Raw genomic sequence first — 19,291 nt, forward strand, 5'->3', positions numbered from 1 at the left:
AAGGATAAAAAAGAGTCTGGAAAGCAGAGGATGGAGCAGCCACTGCTAATTGGAGAAATCCTGTTGCTAACCGACAAATCCCCTTGGGAAAACTTCCTTTTTTGAATGTTATGCAAAGTCAAGATGGCCAGGTGTGGTGGCAAAGGCAGAAGGATTACCAGGGGTTTTTGAAGCTGGCCTGCTCTATTTGAGTTCTAAACCAGCCAGGACTGCTTAGTGAACTCTTATCTCAAAGAAAGAAGGGCACAGGAGCCAACCTGGGCTTGGTGGCCTATACCTGCAAAGCCAGAATTTAGGAGGTAGCAGCAGAAAGATCAGGAGTTCCTGGCCAGTCTCATGGAGGGATTGATTCTGAGGCCAACCTGGGCTTCAGGAAACCCCCATCGAGGCAAGAGAAAAGGGCTAAAAGAGAAGGAGGTAATTAGCTTTACCACTACAATTTATAAGGCAATGGATCTATGTATCAAACTGATAATATAACAACATGACTGGGATATTTTAAAAGGACAACTCTGGGTCTGGTTAATTTTAGTGTGTGACTTTTTTTTTTTGGCAAGGGTTGTTAATATATAATAAAGTTTCTTTTTAAAGACAGTACTTTGACAAGAAGAACTAAAAAAGAAAATTTGATCCTTGCTTTTTTTGCTTTTATTTTTAGAAGGATTTTCACCGTGATACTGGCGTAATAATTTTTAAATTATTCTGTAAGTGAACAATCATTGTTAGTCAGAATTCCTGCTGTAAGAAAAAGGATATAGATTTGAGGAATGTGAAGATGAGTCAGTGTACTAGAATGAAATTAGAAGCACCAGTGTGAATACATAACATGCTAAGGCAATTCCATGCCCTTACATGGGCTCTTAGAACAGAAAAAGTGTATTAAACCACATGTGGTGGTACTAGTCTAGCCTGTAATCCCAGCACTCAGGAAGCTGAGGCCAGCCTGGGTTAAACAGCAAGGTTCTAGCTCAAGAAATCTAAGCAAGCTAAAACTAAGCCAACTACTGAATGCTCAGGCATTTAGAAATAGGCCACCCGTATCAACCACTCCAGGGCTAGGAACACCAGGAAAGAGAGGGTAGAAAGACACTGTGGGGCAGTGTGGGGTGTAATGTTGTGGAAGGCTGTCACCCAATGATGTCCTGAAGCCTCATAAGATGTGATTTCCAAAACAAGACCAGACCCACCAACATCATGTATGGAGGGATGATGGAGTTATAAGGTCTAACCCACTCCACAGGAGTTATAGACAGTTGCCGGAGAAAGACATTTTCTTTAATGTTGTTCCCAGAAGTAAACCTGTTACCTGTGCGCCTGTAAACAACCCCAATTAAACTCATTAGGGTTACTAAAAAGACAGGAACAGAGATGCAAGGCTAGGAGGAAGGAGGAGATCAAGGGAACAGTAGGAGAACAAGAAAGTAATGGGGGTGAATAGAATTAAAATACACTATATGCATGTATGAGGATATCAAAATGAAATTATTATTATGTATAATATATGCCAATAAAAACATTAAAACCAAATAAATGTGTATTCATGTAAAACTAAAGTCTGGACTTTGGTTAATGTCAATGTCATTAATAAGACAATTATGCCATAGTAATATAAAATGTTTTATTTTGGAGTTAAGTGTTTTTTTGAGACAGGCCTCCCTTCACAACTCATTATGTGGCCCAGTGGTATGGAAAACATGGCCAATGCTCCTGCTTCAGCCTCATGAGTGCTGGGACCTACCATATGCAACTACTAACATAAAATGTTACCAGGAGAGAAACACTTATCTTTTCAACTTTTCTATAAATCTAAAATTATTCAGAAATTAACATTTTAAGGGTGGGGATATATCTCAGTGATAGATCACTTGCCTAGCATGGGAGAAGGCCTGAGTTCAATCTACAGCATCCCTAGAACTTGATTCTATCCTTTATTGGGGAAAGGGAGTGTCCATGAGAATGTGAACACATGCCTGTGGAGACCAGACGTGGATCCTGGGTGTCCTCCTCAATTGTTTCTCTGCCTTATTTTGAGACAAGGTCTGTCACTGGACCTACAGCTCAACTGAGTAGACTGGCAGCCAAGACCCTAAGGGTTTTCTTTCTTTACCTTCTCAGTCTGGGGATTATGGGAGCACAACGCCACACCTGGCTTACTAATCTGAGTACTGGGAAGCTGAACTCAGGTCCTTTGCTTGCACAGCAAATACTTTAACAACTGTGCCAATTACCCTGCTCCAAAAACTTAAATATATATAAATTTTATTAATGTATTAATATGCATGTGAACTGTATTGACAGCAGCAATAAAAACAAGCAAATCAAGGAAATAGCACACATGTCCATCTACAGATAGACAAAATGTGATACCTACATATAGTTATCTATACAATGGGGTGTCATTCAACAGCAAAAAGGAATGAAGTACCAACACATGCTACCACAGAGACAAACCTTGAAAACATTCCACTAAGTAGAAGCTAGTCACAGACAATCACATGCAATACAGTTCAACTTCAGTAAAAAATGTTCAGAACAGCAAACTCGAGAAACAGGAGTGGATGAAAGCAGACTCAGGCAGGCAGGGATTCCAGAACAGCAGAAGGACCGTAAAGGGATGGGAGGTTCCTGTTCAAAATGCTTCCACACAGCCAGGCATGGCAGCACACACCTATGAACCCAGCACTAGAGACAAAAAGAGGAGGGCTGGAGATGTAGAAGCCAACCTAGGCAACAAGAGATCCTGTCTCAAAACCAATAATAGCCGGGTGGTGGTGGCGCACGCCTTTAATCCCAGCACTCCCGGGAGGCAGAGGCAGGCGGATCTCTGTTAGTTCGAGGCTGGGCTGGACCAATAGCCTCCAAAACAATACAGAGAAACCCTATCTCGAAAAACCAAAAAAAAAAAAAAAAAAAAACCAGTAATAATAGGTTCTAGAGCAGAGGTTGTGACAGGGATTAGAAAACATATATTTACATTACAATTCATAACTGTAGCAAAATTACAGTTATGAAGTAGCAGTGAATAGAATTTTATGGTTGGGGGTCACCACATATGAGGAACTGTATTAAAGGGTTGTAGCATTAGGAAGGTTGAGAACCACTGCTCTAGAGACGGCTCAGCAATTACAAGTGCCAGCTGCGCCGGGCAGTGGTGGCGCATGCCTTTAATCCCAGTACTCGGGAGGCAGAGGCAGGTGGATCTCTGTGAGTTCGAGGCTGGGCTGGACCGACAGCCTCCAAAACAATACAGAGAAACCCTGTCTCGTAAAAACCAAAAAAAAAAAAAAAAAAAAAAGTGCCAGCTGCTCTTCTAGAGAATGGAGTCCAGTTCCCAGAACCTACATAGGGAGAGTTACAACCATCTGTAACTCCAGCTCCAAGGATTCCAACATCCTAACACCCTTTCATGGCCTCTGTGGGTACCTGCACTCACGCACATATCCAAATGCAGACACACATAAGATAAAAGGAGTAAAAAAAATTCTGTGTGTGCCCCTCCTAGTTCTGATTGCTTAAAAACACACCCAGAAGCAGTGTCACCAAAACAAACAGCACCTAATCCACCCCTACAGTAACAGGGCCCCTTAGAGAAATGACAAGACTGAAGCGAGTCAAGGAAAATACTTGGTCACATGCAAAGGACAAAAGGCACTTCTAAGACCAATGGGGTCCTGTAAACAGTCATAGGGAATAGCTTAAAGAGTCTCCCATAGGACAAACTGTGGATGATCTCAGTCAAAATGAGTGGCAGGAACTGGAATATGACTCAGGAGTAAGCTCCAAGCTTAGCATACAAAAAGACAAAGAATGGTAGCAATGGGTTATAATATAGTAATTATATAATATATGCTGGTCCTACAAAATAAAGGGCAAGAATGTAACAGATACTTTGGAGAGAGGGAATGACAGAAAATAAACACTTAATAATCACATATTCAGATTCAAGAGTGCTAGGTTTCAAACCCAGGACAAAAGGCTGAGGAACCTACTTAACACATCAAAGTGGACCTGGCTGCCAGTTCTCTCAGCATCCCTCAATCCCTACAGTTACAGGGTCCTCCTGGCTGGCATACCCCACCCCCTACCCTACACTTCTCCAGCCCTGTGATTCCCTTTGTAACTGCCCTTCCCTATCTAATCCAGCCACTTTGGCTACCCCTCCCTGCTCCTTTGGGCCTCCTAGCTGCTGCCCTTGGTTCCAACTCTCTCCCAGGTCCCCTTCCCTGCCCCTTCTCACGTGGCTCAGGGTCATGTCCAGTCTGGTCTCTCCCAGGTGTCCCTGCCTCTGGCTATGCTCTCCCTTTATCTATAACAAACTTTCTCTTCCACCCTATCTAGGAACAATCATGTCCTTTCCTTTTCATTTCTTCTTTTTCATTCAATGAGTCCTGAGTAGACAACTGTACAGCAATAAAACATTGGTCTGGTGAGAGAGAGCACACACTCAAAATGACAGGACAATCTGGAGCTTGAGGCTGGTCTGGACTAGATATGAAGCTCCAGGCCAAAGTGGACTACAAAGAAAGGTCATGTCTCAAAATTCAAAACAGATAGGTCAGTGAGATCGCTCAATAGATAAAGGCACTTATCACTACACCTGACAACCTGGGTCTCCAGGCCTCACATGGTCTAAGGAGAGAATCAATCCCTGCAAGTTGTCCTACATACACCCTCTCTCTCTCTCTCTCTCTCTCTCTCTCTCTCTCTCTCTCTCTCTCTCTCTCTCTCGCTCTCTCTCTCTCTCTCTCTCTGTCTCTCTCTCTCTCTCTCTCTCCCTCCCTCCCCTCCCTCTCCTCCCTCTCTCTCTCTCTCCTTACCCTCCACCCCCAACCCCTCCCACCCCACCCCACTCCCACCATCTTAATGTAAAAAAAAAGGTCAGGAATGGTCCCCAGTGATTAAAGTTTTCAACCCATTGGCAAGAGTTCAATCCCCAGAACCCATGTAAACTCTGAATAAACTTGGCAGCTTTCCTGTAATCCCAATCTCTGAAGCCAGAGATAGGAAGCCCACAGTACCCGGGCTACTGAGACTAACTGTATGTGAGCCTTCCTTTGATCTTGCCTTGAAAGAAAAAGGTGAAAGAATGGCCTAGGAAGACTCCTGACATCAACATCACACCTCTACATTCACACACACTTGCACACACCTACAAATACATGTGCTTCACACACGTGAACATATACACACCACGCACACACAAGCACACAAGAAGGTTTTAAAATAATAACATCAGTAAGCAAAAACAAAAAAGAACCAGGCTTGGTGGTGCATATCTTGAATCTTAGAACTCCAGAGACAGCAGAGGTTGTGTTATTGATCTCTGTAAACTCAAGGACAACCTAGTCTATAGAGCTCCACAGTGAGACCCTGTCTGGGGAATAGGAACATTTCTAGCCAGGTATGGGGATAAGGCAGGAGGATTTTTGCCTAGACTACAAAGTGAGACCCTGTCTCAAAAAGAAAGAAAACCATAGGAGCTGGAGACAGGGCTCTGTGTTTAGGAGTTTAAGAGCACCAACTGCTCTTCCAAAGGACCTGGGTTTGTTCCCAGCACCACATGGCAGCTTACAACCATCTGTAACCACAATCCAGGGGATTTACATTTTGGCAAAAGACCCATAGGTAATTTTTTTTTAAAGTTAAAGAAAATACTGGGGATTAAAGTGAGAATATAGACGTTCAGAAAAAAAAAGAACTGTCATGTAATGAGGGAAACGCTTTATAAGAGAGAAGAAAGCCTAAGTCTTTGTCTGAAAAGTAAAGAGTCCCACAAACTTCAAATATGCCACTGTGTTATAGACTACAGAATAAAAACTGCAACCATGTCATTCATTCATACAGAATGGTTGATTACTGAATAATTCTTTTTTAAATATTAGCATTTATTTGTTTTGTTTGGGAAGGGAAATACAAGCTTGCCACAGCATCCCTGTGGAGGTCAGATGATAACTCTTCAGGAGCCGTTCTCTCCTTTTACCATGTGGGAGGCAGGGATCAAAGTCAGGTTGGCAGGCTTGGCAGCAAGTAACTTTATCCACTGAGCCATCTCATCACTCAATAATTCACCTTTTAAAAGTGGGCTCCAAATTCAATGACAGCACCCTTAATAATAACCTTAGGGGGAAAACATCCACCTTCTGTTTTGTTCCATTAGCCAATTCCCAAGCAACATCAGTTAATTTTAATAGGTCTATGTGTTTGGATTTGAACTCCCTCTCATCACTCTTAACAAAAAGGAAAAAAACAAAACCTTTTCAGGTTTACTCATTCAGACTTCTAAGTTTCCAGAGGAAAGTAGGGCTTGCTTAGTGGTACATACCTCATGTACTCATGTAATACATACCTCATATAATCATGGCACTCAAAAGGCTAGAGAAAGAAAACGGTTGTGAGTTTGAGGCCCATCTGTGTCAGATTGTGAATTGCAGACCAGCTTGGGATAAAAATCTCATTCAATAAACCAAGAACAAGAACAAAAGATTTTGGAGGGAGGCAAATGGAAAATTTTTATTCATAACTACTTTTTAAAAATATTTATTTCATGTGTCTGAGTGTCTTAGTGCCTATGAATATGTATGTGCACCACATGCACTTGGTGCCTGTCCATGTCACAAGAGTCAGAAGAGCTGGAACTAGAGTACAGAGGCCTGTGAACCACTCTGTGGGTGCTGGGAATCAAACCCAGGTCCTTTGCAAGAGCAACATGTGTTTTTATCCACTGAGACACTTCTCAAGCCCCAGAACGACTTTAAAGCACAGCACAGGGGCATTGGGAGACGGCTCAATGGGTAAAAGAAGCTTACTGGGAAGCTTTGTTCAAACTTAGAGCAATGAATATACTAAAAGCAACTGGGCACACAGGCCCATCACTTGGGAGGGAGAACAACACTCCTCTGCAGGCACTTGCACTCACACATACAAATGATCAAAAGTAATAAAATCAATCTGTTCAAACAAAAAGGAAAGCGAGCTTAACCACTAGGAAGCGGGAAGGGGGGGTGGCATAAAGAGACTAGAGAGGTGGCTCAGAAGTTAGCACTTGCCACTTTTCCAAGTTCAGTTCCCAGCACCACATCCTTCAGTTCACAGCCACTGGCAATTACAGCTCAAGGAGAGCCAATCTTTCAACCTCCTCAGGCACTACTAAATACACAAGCAATTGTAACAGAACAATCTAGATCAACAAAAAATTGAGAGCCTGTAATCCTACAACTTGAAGTCAGAGGCAGGAGGTCGAGAATCCAAGTCAGATGTGATAATAATTAGCCCAGCCATACATACTACAGCTCCCACGTAATCCTACCAGTACATGGCCACCTCCACTATAAACAGTGCCTTCAGAGTACTTCTGTATTAATTAGTAAGTGATGAATCTGCTGCATCCACACACTGTCATTACCCAGAGTCTCTAATTTATATTAGGGGCCCCTTTGGGCAGTATACATTCTATGACTTTGAACAAATGAATAGTCCGTACATCTACTACTGTAGTTTCACATGTAGTTTCAATGCCTTAAAATTTTCCTATGCTTTGCCTCCCTCCCCCACTTGTTACTGTTTTTCTTTTCCTTTCTGCTTTTTTGAGAGGCAGGGTCTCATAGCCCAGGCTAGCTTTGAACTCATAATCTCTCAACTTCAGCCTCCCAAGGACTACGATTACTGGTAAGCCCAGCTTCTTGCTGTTACTGTTTTGTTTTTGTCTAATTTTTTTTATTATTTACTTCTCTGTGTATGTGGGTGGATGTGCGTGGTACAGCGCATGCATAAAGATCGGAGAACAACTTGTAGGAGTCACTTGGCTCCTTTTACCACGTGGGGACCTAGGGATCAAACACAGGTCATTAGGGTTGGAGACCAGTGCCTTACTTGCTCAGTCATTCACTGGCCCTTATTTTGTTCTGAGACAGGATCTTCAAGGTTGAGGCTAGTCTTGATCCTCCTGTTGCCACCTCCCAACTACTGGGAGTTACAAGCATGTGCCACCATGCCCAGCTATTTAATTCCATTTATTGTTACCTGTTTTAGCGTAGGGTCACTAAAATTCCTAAACTATGTATATGAGCTGGAGGTATGATTTGGTGGTAAAGGGAATGCATAAGTTTCTGGGTTCCACCAAAAAAAAAAATACACTGTAACACAAAGAAGTCATGCATAAGAATTATACATTTCCTCCACTACAGTAATCTAACCAGTAGTAGTAAGACAGGAAAAAAAAAATCATACCAATTTGAAAGGAGGAAGTGTTACCAGCTTTCTTAGCAAACATTATGAATGTGAACACGGGGGGGGGGGACTTACGAGCAACTGGAAGTCAAATATAAGTTTGAGCAGACCATGGGATAAAGACCTGTAATCCTGCACTTGAGAGAAGGAGTCAGAAGAGTTTAGTAAATTCCAGGTTACCTAGGCATTTACCTATCCCAGATTTTAAGAGTCCCGTGTAGGGAGACAACAGCAAGTTTGAGGCCACCTTGGTCTATACAGCAAGTTCCAAGCATGTCTACACTATACGGCAAGACTTGTTAAGAAAAAAAAAGCTTCAAATTGGTCATGATATCTCATGCTTGCCTTTAGTTCCCACACTGAGGCAAAAGCAGGGGGATTACAGAGCATTCCCACAAATACTATTATAAATTTCAAATAATAAAGTATCTAAATTGGGAATTCCTTACACTATGATGCTAAAAGACTTAAAATTCTTTCCCCAATTTTCAACTCTCTTTTTTGGTGCTCTGTTTTGTTTTGTTTCCAAAACATGGTCTCACCACTGAACCCAAGCTGGCATTTAACTTGTTTGCTGAGTAGCGAGGCTGGCCCCACACAACCATCCGGCCTCCACCTTCCACGTGCTGGGGCCATTAGAGAGGTGCAACACTACCCCTGGCTTCCCAGAGTCTGAGTGCATAAGAACATCCCATTCCATCAAGACACCCCATTGCTACCAATCTACACACCTGACAACCTGAAAGCAGGGACAGCTTGGGAGGCACTGTCCCAAAAGAGGTAACATTCCAACGTGTGTGCTGTGAAAACTTGCGTCCTAATTACAACAGCCGATCTGTTTCATCTGTTTTCACGTCACATCAGTCAGAAGGGACAACCTGCCACTGCCTCAGCTGCTTTCCTTTTCACTTTACAACCTGCACTTGAGATGCAAGAACAAGACGAAAACATGGCTTTGAAAGTGAGCAGCAAAGCCAACACGGTATTTGCCTTGGCAGGAAACACCAATGAAAACATGAGATGCTTCAGTCTTGGCTGGCGGATATACAAAAGCAAGACTGCCTTGTCATTATTTACCATGCAAAATCCTCCATGCATAAGTAGCACACTGCCTTTTGCTACAGATGCTGAACCTGTTTCCTTAGAAAGATCAGCTGCCCAAACAACCACCCAAATCTGGGACCACGAATTGCTACAGCCTGCACAACATGCCAGTTCCTTCTAACTTAAAACATCTGTTTTAAAAGAGATCTCTACCTACAACTTTTCCACCAACTTCTTCAGCTACAAACTCAAGTTTGTACTATAAAATACTGAATTTATTCCCAGAATTAACTCATTTACAAATAAGTAAATTTTTGTGAGTAAATTGTTAAAATACAAAGACATCAACATTTCTGACACATCTTTTCTATTTTTCAAATCTCCAAACAATTATGCCCCAAGCAAGATACTATCAGCCAAAAATCAAATGACAAGGGATTATTTTACTAAAACAGGCAATAAAGACGATTAGACCCTTAGTCTCAGTCAATTACTCTGTAAGTAGAAAAAACTTGAATCACCATGTGGTGGGGACCTTTTGCCACTAACTAAAAACGACTCAGTAAGAGGCGGGTCGTGTTCATAAGCACAAATTCAAGTTGATTTCCGAGATTTCCGAGTTCCCAGTCGTACATCAAGAAGGCAGTTCGCCAACTTTTTAACATTAGTATGAGGAACAGAGCAGAAAACACAGCGGTTTTTATGGTTATAGTGACTGAGATACAAAGAACGGTTTTCCTTTTGCAATTCGTTTACAGAAAAGTCCCACAAAGCGTTCTAGGCTTGAGGTAATTTAATATACATGATTGCCTCAACTCAAATGTTTACTGAAAACTTGGCAACAGCACATTATACCTAAGGATCCCTTCTATCTCACTTTTCCTTGCAAACAGAAAGATAGAAAAGGAAGGCCTACTCCTAGGGTTAACTGGAGTGTGAAAACATCTAAAATCCAGTTGCACACAATTAAGCAGACTCAATAGTCGACGGCTCAGGCTCGATGCATGACAACCTTTGTAAGCACAATCGCACAAGCTGAGCTTTCAGTACGGGGGGATGACATCTTCCCTCACATTTGCTCAAGTAACTACGGTAACTGCCCTCAACGTTCCCGTGTGAAAACAACGAAATGTGGGGGAAGAAAGGGAGGGGGCATTTTAAAAACTGGGTCATTCCTTATTTGTTCTCTCCAAGCACATTCTTCGGGAATCGGCCTACGAAGCACAAAAAAAGAAAAAAAAAAAAAAGGGAAGGGGGTGGGGGAGGTGACAGCAGCATCTCCAATGCTTCAAAGTTACAGTTCTTCCAAGAGCCGGCACTAGGGGCTTATTAGTTGGCTTTATTTGCGTTTCGTCACTCCGGAGCTGAATGGAGCCTTCCTCTAAGTTATCCCCAACAAGGCAGCCCTAAGCATCGGCCAAGGTCCCGCAGACGAGGAAATGCCCTGGATTCACCTGCGGCACCTGCCCGTGCCTCCACCTCCGCCGCGTCAGCCGACCCCTCCCCGCTCCACCCCAGCTCCCTGGAGGCACCGCCACCGCTCGGCAACCCGCCGTCCCGGCCAGGGCCCCGGAGTCCGGCTCCCGCCCCACCCCGGCGGCAGAGGCCAGGCCCTGGCCCAGCACCGAGGCGATCCTCACGAGGTCCTCCGGCCGCAGCCCGCAGGTTCTGGGGACCTCCCGCCCGCTGAGAGCCCGGGCCGGCCAGCCCGCCGCTCCCCTCCTCCGACGCGGTGCCTGCCGCACGCTACCTGAGCGGCCCGGCGGCGCGGGAGGCACAGGCGGGGTGGTAGTGCGGACTCACCTGCGCCAGCGGACGCAGCCGACACTGCAGCTTCCTGGGGCGAGAGAGCGCCGGCTACGCGGCCTGGGCACCCTCGGCAGGCAGGCAGGCAGGCAGGCAGGGCCGGGACTCGGGCGGCCCCTCTGCGCCTGCGCCTCCGCGCGGCCGGGTCTCCAGGGGCACCGCCTGCAGCGAGGGCAACGGCCGGCCGAGGGGCTCGCGGGCGGCGCGCGGGCGCTGCGGGAGGACCGAGGTCTAGGCGCTGTCCGCGGCGAGCCTGTCCCGACCGCAGACCGCCATGTTTCTGTTCCCTTTTCTTTTTCGCCTTCCGCCCCTCTCCACAGAACACAACTTTCCCTCCCTTCTTCCCTCTCCCTTTCCTTCTGCGGGGGCGGTGGAAAGGGCGCGGGGAGGGCGGGGTCCGAAGTCGGTCCCGCCCCCTATGGAGCCACGCCCCCGCGGGTGGCTCCGCCCTGCGGTTGACCCACGCCCCCAGTCTTGAACCAAGCCTTGCGCTCAGGCCACGCCCCTGCTGCGCCTGTGAGGGGCCGCGCGAGCTCCGTGTCTGCGCAAGCCGGGTTTCCGTCTCCTACCCCCTCCTCCTGGCCCACCTCAGGGCTCGCTTTGACTGTGGCCTCGCGGACCCCGAAGCGAGAGATGGCTAGTGCTCCGGGCGCCGCTTGCAGCCTCCCCACAAGCTCTGTTTATTGCGGCGGCCTGGGGCAGCTTCTCCCGGCTCGAACTTTCCAAGACTGGAAAAGTGATACTGAGTAGTTCAAGGTCAATGAAAAGAGAGCCAAGCGAGACGTGCAGTTCGCCTTTAGCAGAGGCTGGAAATCCCACTCATAAACTGGGTGACTCCAAAGTCCGAGTGACACTGGAGGGCTGCTCCTTGACAAGCCAGCCTCAGACCTCTGGAGAGATCTTAGCTGCGCTGGCTTTCGCGTGGAACTCTTTAAAATAATCCTTACCCCGCTGCCTCCCAAAGGTAGCCTAGATTGGTAGGTACGCATTCTGTCTTCCCTGTAATGCAGCTTTGGCAAAATATTCCTGAGTTGTTTTGTTGGGGGCGTGTGGCAGGGTCTGACTATCTACCCTGGCTGTCCTGCAAGTCTGTTTGTAGACCAGGCTGACCTCTAACACTCTGAGAGCCTCCATTGCTGGAATTAAAGACGTGCGCCACCACTCGGTGACAACTTTTTAAAGGTACTCACTTTTCAAGGAATAAATTGCTTAAAATAAGTTACTTTTTTCCTCCTGGCAAAAAAAGGATTTGCCAGTGACCCGCAGGTGATTGAAATTACAACTGATAAGATTTGGGGAGGAAGGAGAAACAAGGTATAATGAATTACATGTGTGAACATGCCTTATTGAAATGCGATCCTCTGTATGCAGTTAAAAATTCACTATTTTTCCTTTTTCTTTCTTTTTTTTTGGTTGTTCGAGACAGGGTTTCTCTGTGTAGCTTTGTAGACCAGGCTGGCCTCGAACTCACAGAGATCCGCCTGCCTCTGCCTCCTGAGTGCAGGGATTAAAAGGTGTGCCTCTTTGCCCAGCATCACTAAATTATTTTAAAGATCTGCATGTACAAAATGATCATTTTGCTGAGAATTACTCCTTATTCACTATTCTTGGTAAAAAGTGGAACATTAAGTCTGATTGATACATGCCTGGTTGTCGATTTATTTCTCAAGTTTACTGAAGGTTTGAAGATTTTTGGCTTTGACTTCTGTAACACACTGTTTTCCTAACCACATTAGCAGTCAGAACTGACTCAGGAAGAAACACTTAATGGTATAACTGCGGCTCCATTAACACTAGTTAGGAGTTAGTCTAGTGCCCTGGAAACATCCTAACACTAACAATCCAGACAACAGAGATTTTAAAGACTCGTTCTCAGTGGAAAACCTGAGTTAATGGGTTTAGTTTAATGGAAGAGAGCTTATTCAGCCCACATGAGACTCTAGGTTGGATCTCTAGCTCTGAAAAAAAAGTGCTATTGGATATGTATCATTAGCCCTTGGGCACGAAAGGGCCTCCTTTTTCTCCCCAGCCCCTTTCTTTGTTACCTACAAAAATGGGGAAAAAAATGGATGCTAGAGAGATGACTCAATATTTAAGAGTACTTGCTGTTCTTCTAGTGGACCAGAACTTAATTCCCAGCACCCTGTCCAGAAACTCACAATCACCTATAACTCCAGTGTCAGGGGACCCAACACCCTCTTCTGGCCTCCAATGTTAGCCACATGTACATATACATATTCACACAGAGACACACAGGCATACAAATAAATACAATTAAAATTAGAACTAAGACACCCTTCAAAAGCAATAAAGCCAGCGTTTTTTGGTGGTTTTATAACAACTTGACACAAACTACAGCCTGCAGAGGAGTTTCAATTGAGAAAATACCTCCATATGATCCAGCTGTATGCAAAATGCCTGTGGAAGTTTTTCTTAATTAGAGATTGATGGGGGAGGGCCCAGCCCTTGTGGGTAGGGCCAACCCTGGATTGGTGGTCCTGAGTTCTAGAAAGCAGGCTGTCTTAGAGCTAGTGTTGCTGTGATGAAACACCATGACCAAAGCAACTTGAGGAGGAAAGGGTTTATTTGACTTACACTTCCATGTCATTGTTCATCATTGAAGGAAGTCAGGACAGGAACTCACCCAGGGCAAGAACCTGGAGGCAGGAGCTGAGGCAGAGGCCATGGAGAGTTGCTGCTCACGAGCTGCTCCAATGCTTGCTCAGCTGGCTTTTTTTTTTTTCTCGAGACAGGGTTTCTCTGTGGCTTTGGAAGCTGTCCTGGAACTAGGTCTTGTAGACCAGGCTGGTCTTGAACTCACAGAGATACACCTGCCTCAGCCTCCCAAGTGCTGGGATTAAAGGTGTGCACCACTGCCCAGCTTCAGCTTGTTTTTTTATAGAACCCAGAGACACCAGCCTAGGGGTGGCACCACCCACAATGGGCTGGGCCCTCCCACATCTATCATTAGTTAAGAAAAGATCCTACAGGCTTGCTTACAGCAGATCTTATAGAGGCATTTTCTCAACTGAGGCTCAGATGACTGAGGCCTCCTCTCTGATGATTCTAGCTTTTGTCAGGTTAACATAAAACTAGCCAGGACACAGCCAGGACATGGCTACCCTGAGCAAGCCATGAGGAGCAAGCCACTCCTTCATTGCCTCTGTATCAGCTCCTGCCTTCAGGTTCCTTCCCTGCTTGAGTTCCTTTCCTGACTTCCGAGAGAGAGAGAGAGAGAGAGAGAGAGAGAGAGAGAGAGAGAGAGAGAGAGAGAGAGAGAGAGAGAGAGAGAGAGAGAGAGAGAGAGAGAGAGAGAGAGAGAGAGAGAGAGAGAGAGAAAAGAGAGAGAGAGAGAGAGAGAGAGAGAGAGAGAGAGAGAGAGAGAGAGAGAGAGATTGGTTGTGATCATTAACCATTTATAAGCAACCCCATTTAAATGAAAACAAAAATTTATGAACAGTAGTTGAGAATTTGGGCGTTACTCATTCCAAACTGCTTCCTGCTGGTTGGGGATGCTGTCTGTACCGTGGGGATGATGACAAAACACAGAAACCTGGCCAAGTCCTAGTTTTTTGTAGTCTGTAAGGCTGCATCATCTCAGCTGTTTTAGATGTTGGATCACCTGGGCCACTGCTTCCAGGGGTCTTGGTTCATTAAACAATATAAATCTGGAAGGAATTGGCTTTTCATTTTCTGTGGAAACACAAATAAAATCTCTTTTCCAAAGTAACATATCCATATACTTAAATTTTGAAGTCAAAGCATTTTTAAAATATATAAGTTGGATTAATTTAGCAGCACTTATAATCAAGTATATTTCAGCAACTGTTCCTTCCTTGGCAATTGAACAACTGAAAAACACAATAGCATACAGTATCCAGACTCTCTGTGTATTTTCCATCTTTATGTAGCTTTTTTATTTATCTATTATTATTACTCTGTTTCTTTTATTTATTTTTTCTCTGAGACAGGGTTTCTCTGTAGAAACCTGCCTGCCTCTGCCTCTGGAGTGCTGGGATTAAAGGCAAGTGTCACCACAGCCCAGCTTCTCTATTTCTTTTACCACTATCCTGTTTCTTTTTCTCTCCCAAGCCTATGTATATTTTTAAACACACTGTAAACCTTTTAGAGGCTTTACTTAATCTGAATCTGACTTCACTGTAAATCTTTATGTTTTTCTGGCCACATGTCTTTTATCTAAGAACTGCGGCTGTTTTAACTGCTGTCTTTTCAGATGGGGGAGCATAAGTTTACCACCAGCAGTGGCCTCGCAAGTCTCTGCTTGTCTCTAGCAAAACAGAGCACTCTTGAGAAAATGCTGCCATCAAGAAGCCATGCTTTTCTCTGTTCTTCTGTTTCTAAAACTGCCTTTTTAAGCTTTTGTTAAGTGGAAATTTGTGTCCCAAGTCCAGCTACCATATGTAACATGCATTCTTCCCACCAGCTGCCTGGGTCCCCTTGCTTTAGTGCCCAAATAACACAGGAGATGCTATATTAATTATGAAGTTGTTGGCCGTTTGCTTGGTTTCTTATTGTCTAGCTCTGACTTAATTATTAACCCATAACTGCTAATCTGAGTATTTCCACGTGGTCTTCTCTTACCAGAGAAAAGAGTCCAGACCTCTTACTCCTCTGGTGTCCTACATTGTGACTGCCTGTGCCTCTGTTTCTCAGAATCCTCCTCAACTCCTAGTCCCACCTATCTTGTTTCCCTATTGGTCAACAGTGCTTTATTAATCAACCAGTAAGACAACATATATACAAAAACATTTCCCCCATCACTCTAGTCTTTTTAAAACAGGGTACAATATAATGTAGTTGGCTATTGCTCTGCTATGGAGCCAAGAATGGCCTTGAATTCTTCCTGTCTCCTCCTCCCAAGTACTAGGATAACAGAAATAACATGAAGCCAGGCATGTGTGAGAGTGGAAGGTAGGGAAGGTATCAAGGGAAACTGGGTCTGGCATATATGCTAGGCATGTGTTCTGCTGAGCTGTACCTCCAGTAATCTGCTTTACTCTTATGATACCTTGTAGTTTTTTATCAATTTATTTTTTAAACTCCTTACTGTATATCTTTTCTTAGCCTTCTTATTCCACACCTTATTCCGTGTGGCTGAGTGGCTGGCCCCCAGCATCCCCCTCTCCTTCTCCTTTTCTTGATCGTCTCTTTTCTCTTTTTCTCCTTTTTATTCTCTCTGCCTGGCAGCCCCGCCTATCCCTCTCCTGCCTAGCTATCTGCTGTTCAGCTCTTTATTAGACAAATCAGGTGTTTTAGACAGGCAAAGTAACACAGCTTCACAGACTTAAATGATTGCAACACATCTTTGCATCATTAAACAAATATACCACAGCATAGAAGAATGTAACACATCTTTAACTAATATTCCACAACAATATCTAAATGACCCAGAGTGCTGGCAGGCTCCACGTCTCTCTTCCCACATCTTGTCTGGACAGACTCTGTCCCTGCATTATCAGAATGGGCTCATTTAGAATCTGGGTTTACTCAGTACTCTGTCTACTCAGCCTCCTTTCTGAGGCCTCTCGTGCAAGCTTGACTAGACAGACGAAACTTGAGCTGAAGGCTGTGAACACTTGTATGCTAGCAGTCACCATAATGAAACAAGAACTTGAGAACAAGTGACTGAATGCTGTCTTCTCAAACTTCAATGTTGTTCAGTCAATCAATGTAGTTCAGTGTCAGCGCCGTGGTTTATAGACTCTTGCCTGCCACCAACATTAAGTATTATTAGAGTATTTTTTGAGCTTGTCAAAGGAAAATTCATTTCTTTTAGCCGCCTAAAAGCAATTGCCATTTTAGATGCTCTTTTGATGTATTAATGAACATTAGCTATGAAACTAAAGAAGACAAGTTTCTGCAGACATTGTAAAAATTCATTTCCACTGTGCTCCTAAACTCCAGATTGTATACCCTGGTTTATACTTGTGGTGATATTTTGTTTATGATCTAACAAATAAAGCTTGCCTGAAGATCAGATTGCAAAGCTAGCCACACTAGCTAACCATAGTGACCAGGCAGCGGTGTCACACACCTATAATCATGGCACTTGGAAGACAGAGGCAGACGAATCTCTGTTAGTTGAAGGCCACCTGAGCTACACGAAATTGATCCTGTCTAAAAGAGATACAGATCACGCAAAAGTGTTCCCAGCACCTGGAGCGACATGACACACCTTTAATTCCACCACTAAGGAGGTGGAGACAGGAAGACATGGCTGGGCATTGGACAGAGTAATATAAGGTGGGAGGAAACAGGAGCTCAGGCAGTCTAGGCAATGGGTCTGAGGCAGTCAGTCTGGGCATTAAATCTGAGGACTCATGGAGACAGGATTGACCATTTGGTCTGAGGTAGAGATAAGAGCTAGTGACACATAATTAACATACAGTGAAGACATTTAGAGCATTAAAAAGAGAGAGATAATGCTGGTGGTAGTGGTGCACTCAGAAGGCAGAAGCAGGCAGATCTCTGAGTTCAAGGCCAGTCTCATTTACAGAATGAGATCCAGCATAGCCAAGACTGCACAGAGAAACCTGTCTCAGAGAAAAAGAAAGAGAGAGATGATTCAGTGGGTAAAGGCACCCATGTAAAGGTGAAAGAAGGGAACTTCATAGTATTGTCCTCTGATCTTCATATATATATATATATATATATATATATATATATATATATATATATGCGTGTGTGTATGTATGCATGCATGCATTAATAAAACAAATAACAACAAGAAATAAGTTCTTTACTATTTTATTTTAGTTTTTCAAGACAGGATTTCTTTATGTAGCCCTGTCTATCCTGGAATTCACTCTGCAGATAAGGCTAGCCTTGAACTCAGAGATCTCCTGCCTAAATTTTCTGATTGTTGAGATTAAAGTATGTACCACCACCACTCGGCAATTTTTTTTAATTTTTAAAAAAGAACTACATATGATCTAACTGTACCATTCCTTGATATTTACCCTAAGGAACCTAAGTCAATATACAAATCTCTGCACACCCATGTTTCTCAAAGCAGAACTATTTACAATGTCCAAGCTATGGAGTCAGCTTAAGTGCCTGTTACTGGATGAATGGATGGAAGAGATTTATATTATCAGTGGAGTATTATTTGGTCAATAGTATGAAACAAGTATGATATAGTTTATATGATCATTGGAGTATTACTCTGCTATAAGGAAGAATAAACTGGATGTAATGGTTCACACCTGTAATCCTAGGAAGCTAAGAAGTAGAAGTTCTGTGAGTTTGAAGCCAGTTTGGGAGACATTGTGAGTTTCAGGCCAGTCTGGACTACAGAGTGAGATTCTGTCTCCACCCCCTCCCCCAAAATAGAAGAACAACAAATCAGCTGGGCATGGTGTCATATGCCTGTAACCCCAGCACTTTTGAGGCTAAAGCAAGAATATTGCCACAGGTTCAAGGCCACCTTAGCTATATAGTGAGTTCCTAGGCAACCTGCACTACAATGAAGACCCTGTCTTAAAAATAAATAAATAAAAATCAAGTGACTCCTTCCAGGAACCCACACCTGTGTTGTCAGGTGTGTCTTGATTTCTTCCCAAATGCCCTTCTTAATGCTCCTCCTTAAAATCCATATTCAAAACATCCTTCAACAAACTCCCATTCTGCTCTTTAGAAAAGTTTATAAGAAATAGACAGGAGGAAAGGAAGCAAACAGAGATGGCCCAGTGTTTGTTGATAAAGAGGCTTTGCTGTTTTGAAGAAAAGACTAGGTTGTTAATGGGAGGCTTACTCTGTCCACATAGATGTGTTCTTGTGACTACAATCTCTTTGTTCTTTTGCCAAGTGGAAAGAGAATGAAGCAGGCAGAAGAAACTGATAAGGACCCCAGCTGTTTGGGGGAATCAACTAAAAAAATTAAAACTAAATTAATTCTTTATGTTATTGTGTATAGCCAGAAGACAGTCTAATCTTATTAAGATAAAGAAAAACTTCATTGTGCTCCTATTACCAAAGGGACTTTTTTTGTTATGGGATATTCCTTTACACACACTGTGTGAAGATATGTCTCTGTGAATGGTTTAATAAAAAACTGAACAGTCAATAGCTAGGCAGTATTTCCAGACACAGAGGACCCTTGGGAGAAGGGTGGAAAAGCCGTCCAGACACAAAAAGAGTTGAACACACAAAATGGGATAGAGGCAAAAGTCACACGGTAGATTAATAAATACAC

General features: G+C 43.9%; 1 protein-coding gene across 4 annotated transcripts in view; it reads right to left on the reverse strand.

Moving 5' to 3' along the window:
- Window positions 1-13,845, reverse strand: part of Dennd4c (DENN domain containing 4C) — a 95,915-nt gene extending 82,070 nt beyond the window's left edge. For 2 of the 4 annotated variants that reach the window (XM_005074276.4, XM_013116494.3), the window contains exon 1: window positions 11,074-11,190. The gene's annotated coding sequence lies outside the window, so the exon portion shown is untranslated. Of the gene's footprint in view, window positions 1-11,073; window positions 11,191-13,671 lie in introns of those variants that run through there. The other 2 variants (XM_021229613.2, XM_021229612.1) reach the window with 2 other exon arrangements.
- Between the last annotated feature and the right edge of the window lie 5,446 nt (window positions 13,846-19,291).

This window comes from Mesocricetus auratus, unplaced genomic scaffold (genome assembly GCF_017639785.1).
Source record: "Mesocricetus auratus isolate SY011 unplaced genomic scaffold, BCM_Maur_2.0 Super-Scaffold_100014, whole genome shotgun sequence".
Classification (NCBI taxonomy): domain Eukaryota; kingdom Metazoa; phylum Chordata; class Mammalia; order Rodentia; family Cricetidae; genus Mesocricetus; species Mesocricetus auratus.